Source organism: Phoca vitulina, unplaced genomic scaffold, assembly GCF_004348235.1.
Source record: "Phoca vitulina isolate PV1807 unplaced genomic scaffold, GSC_HSeal_1.0 scaffold20, whole genome shotgun sequence".
Taxonomy (NCBI): domain Eukaryota; kingdom Metazoa; phylum Chordata; class Mammalia; order Carnivora; family Phocidae; genus Phoca; species Phoca vitulina.
This window is the reverse complement of record NW_022589723.1, coordinates 39,533,047-39,537,570: the sequence shown is the minus strand read 5'-3', so window position 1 is coordinate 39,537,570 and position 4,524 is coordinate 39,533,047.

Below are 4,524 nucleotides of genomic sequence, written 5' to 3'. Positions count from 1 at the left end.
TTTCAAAAGTTACTACAATATATGTGTGTGGATCTCTTCATGTTTTTCCTACTTGGAATTCATTAAGCATCTTAGATGTGTAGATTATAATGTTTTTCATCAAATTTGGGAAGTCCTATTTCTTCAAATATTTTTTATGTTCTGTTCTTTTTCTCCTCTCTTTCTAATACTCCTATTATGCTTATGTTGTTGCACCTAACAGTATCCCACTTTTCTCTAAAGCTATGTTTGTTTTTCTTAAACCTTTTTTCTCTATTTCAGATTGCATGTTCTCTATCAATCTGTCTTGAAGTTTGCTGATTCTTTTTTCTGCCAGCTCAAATCTACTATTGAGCCTCTCTAATGGATTTTTCATTTCAGTTCTTATATTTTTCAACTTCAGAATTTCCATTTGGTCCTTTCTTATAATGTCTATCTCTTTATTGATATTATCTATTTGATGAGGTATTGTCATCATACCTTCTTTTACTTCTGTATAGATGGTTTCCTTTGGTTCTTTGAACATAATTTATAATGACTCCTGTGAAGTCTTTGCATGCTATGTCTGACACTGGACCCTCTAAGGGGCAGCTTTGTTGTTTGCTCTTTTTTTCTTGTGTATTGGTCACACTTTGCTGTTTCTTTGCATGTCTCATAATTTTTGTTGAAAACTGTAGTTTATTTTTTATTTACTATATAGTAACATAAATATATGATATATTGGGGCGCCTGGGTGGCTCAGATGGTTAAGTGTCTGCCTTCGGCTCAGGTCATGATCCCAGGGTCCTGGGATCGAGTCCCACATTTGGCTCCCTGCTAGGTGGGGAGGCTGCTTCTCCTTCTGCCTCTCTCTCTCTCTCTCTCTGTGACTCTCATGAATAAATAAATAAAACATTTTAAAAAATGTATGATATATTTGTAATATAAAAATATATTAACATTTTAGATAATATATTGCAGCAACTGGATACTAGCCTCGACTCCAACACAGAGTTTCCTCTTGTAGTTTGCTTGTTTATTTATTTATGATTTGGCTGGGTTATTTTGAAAAGTGTTTCTTTTGCAGTGTGCATGGTCTGATGTCACTCCTAAAAGGCACAGCCTTGGGCATGCGCACTGTCACCTTGGGATGACTGGTTTTAAGAGGGCTTTCTTTGTCTCTTTCCTTGACTTTTCTGTTAAGCTGTCTCTATTGGTATCACACCTAGCCATTAGTCTCCACTAATTGCTGACTATTGTTTTCAACAATGCCCTATGGCATAAATTGCTTCACAGTCTAATCCAATTAAATTAAGCCCCTTTGCAGGGGCAATCTTTAAGGGTAGACTTTGAGATTTGTTCTGAACCTGGAAGGGCTCTTCTCAAGGGTCTCTTTCCTTGCTTCTCTCTGGCAAACTTCTAGCTGGTTAAATAGTTTGTTTTTCTCATGGAGCTACCAGCTTTCTCTTTATTGCTTACCACCAATATCTCCATTGTTTTTGGCAGCACCCGCAGGCTTGAATTTCCCCACACTCTATTCCAAATAAAGTCAGTTCCCTTGGGGAGAGAATCAGAGTTCTGTTCTTAAGGCCTTCCTCCCTCCCTGTACAAAACCTCTATGCCACTGCTCTGAAGTGTGTGTCTTGGGGTAACACCCTACTTTATAAGGGTGCTGGGTTGGCACAGTAGCCTCTGGTTTTCTAAACTGACCTCTCCTTTTGTGGAAACCCCATTCTATGAGTGAACCAGGGTGAAGATCAGGGCCTCCATATTCTCAGCCTGCCATGCTTGGGGTAAAGGTTCCACCCTATGAGTGGGGATGTGTTGAGGAAGAAAGTCCCAGTCCTCTCAGCTACTCTTTTCTGGAATAGAACTTCTGCAACACAGGGGTGAGGGAAATGGAAATGCTGGTGGTCTGTCACCCCCAGGGAGATACAGTAGCCCTCAACTGGGAGCCAAGGGTAACAAGAACCCTGTGTTCTTGGTTGTCCCTGCCTAGGATGGACCTTCTCTTACAATGAGCTAGAAGGGGAGAGGAAGGAAGCAAGTCATAGCTCAAATGCCAGTCTCTTACTCTTCTTACCAAGTTTTAGTAGGTTTTCTTGAATAAATGTTTCTTTTTTGCTGTATGCCTTTAAGATAGTTTCTAGAGAATTTAATTTTTTAATTAAGTTTCATCAGTTATTGTTGTTTTATAGGGGAGACGATCTGCAGAGTGCTTGTCACCATTCCAGAAATCATGTCCCTAAGATTTCTTAAATCCTGGTGTTCTAAGATTGGTGAGAGGTTTAGCTTTGTTTTGTTTTCATTTATTGTGCTGGAGAGTCAGTGGACTCTTAATCTGAAAATGTTTACTGTGGGTTTTGATGGTATATAAATATAGATATTTGGTATCTATCTCTATATATAAGATATATATATCTTCCCCCACCCCGACATTGTCTCTGTCCTCTCTTTCAGGAAATAGAATCAGTCAGATGGTCAATCTCAGATTGATCTAATTTTCTTATCTCTTATATTCTATTATCTATCTCTGTTTCTTTCTGTTTAATTTTCTGAAAGATTTCCTTGACTATCTTTTTTATCACTTAAATTTACTTGTTCTCTGTTCCTTCTTTTGGCATCTTGTTCTTGTTTCAGGATGCAATATTTTTTTTAAAAGATTGTATTTATTTATTTTAGAAGAGAGAGAGGGGCGCCTGGGTGGCTCAGTCGTTAAGCGTCTGCCTTCGGCTCAGGTCATGATCCCAGGGTCCTGGGATCGAGCCCCGCATCGGGAGTAAACTGAGAGTAAATCCCCTGAGCATCCGTTTCTCTTTTAGTAAAATAAGGATAATAATACACCCTTGCAGATCCCAGCCTTTCCCATTCATAAATTGGTCTAAGGTACTTTAGTTAATCCTTATCATCTGCATTGAGCACTGATGTGCTCTTCTCTTCCTTTTCTCCCTCCTTTCCTATCTGAATTCATATGCTCATGATCACGCCTCTACCAATTATGGAGGGACAGGCCATCCCTGATAATAAGACTTTGCCATCATGCTGCCTTAAGCAGAGTGGTTAATAAGACAAATTTTGGTGTCAGGTGGACCTGGGATGCAAGCCCTGCACTGAGCCCTGAAGTAACAGATATGACGTAAAAGCCAAGATTCACCCAGTGTCCCCCAGCCTTATGTGAGACCTGTATTTACTACAGTCAAAAAGATGAGAGGAAATTGGAACAATACAGTCTGAGGGACACAGAGCCCACCCAAGGGGAAGACCCTCAATGACAATTGGCATCTGGACCCCAGAAAAGAGGTCCCTCTCTGCTCCCCAAAGAACTGGAGAGTTAGAACAAAGAGCACATCTTCAAGTCTCAACAGCCTGAAGACACAGTTCTCCAGGACAGCTGTTGGACTTCATGTACCACATACACATGCCGCCCTGCCTCCCCACTTCCCTCCAACTCCTTCCTGCTGTTCCCATTTTGCTGCTCAAGCCCAGACCTCAAGGTTCTATTTTCTTGCAGGTATGGTCTCCCAAGCAAGGTTATGAACTAAGAGGAGGGAAGGGACAAGCTCTCCCAGGGAAGGGCAGGGAACAGGGGTGGTCGTGGCCTCCAAGTGAGAATCTGTGCTCTCTGACCTCCCTCAGGGCATTCTGCACCAGGCATTCAAAGTCTCCTCTGAGTTGGGTCTGGCCCTATTACTTCAGGTCTCTGAACCAGCCATGGTGAGTGCTCAAACCAGTTCTCTGGGCCCAGGTTGGGAGCTTGACTAGCTCCATGCTGTAGCCAGTGCCCTCTGGGAAGGGCATTGCATACAAGGAGTTCCACACACCTGAGCCCTCTGTTGTGAATGTGTGCCTCCACACCTGTACCCATCGTCCTGGGGGTGGCAGGTCACCTGAACAGAACCAGCACACTCGGTGCTCAGGGATTCTCCTGCACTCCAGTGACCCCATCCTTCATCTCTGTCACCTCTCCCACATTTCTGAGGGACAATTGGGCACATAGTCTGAAACATATTTGGCAAACTCTACACCCATCCATCTAATGGGCCTCAAGGGGCACCTCCTATGGGCACTGCTCTGTGTTAGGCCAGGCAGGATGAGGCAAAAACAGTAAACAGGATGCATTCCTGTCCTCCAGTTAGTTGGAATAAAAGGCAACACTTGCCAAGTGTCCAATAATAATGCAGTAGGAGCCTAGAGGATGGATCTATTTTAAAAGGATGGACCTGGAAGTGTTCTCTAGCTTGATCTGGGTGGTAGTTACACAGGTGTATGCATACGCAAAAATCATCAAGCTGTACACTTAAGACATACACACTTCAATTACAAAAAATTGCAATTGGCCCCAACCCCAGAACTCAGCAGAGAGTAGACAGGCCAAGTGGGGAAGAGAAGGCAGGTGGCAGGCCATGGGAAAGAACAGGTCTGGAGGCTCTGGTGGCAATGGGAAGGAGCTAAGGGCATAGGTTGGAGCTCTTGTCAAGAAAGAAGACCAAGGCCTGGGGACTAACAGAAAGTCAGAGACAGAGGGGATCAAGAGTGAGAGTTCTGGGGTATGAGAGCCACAGCAGC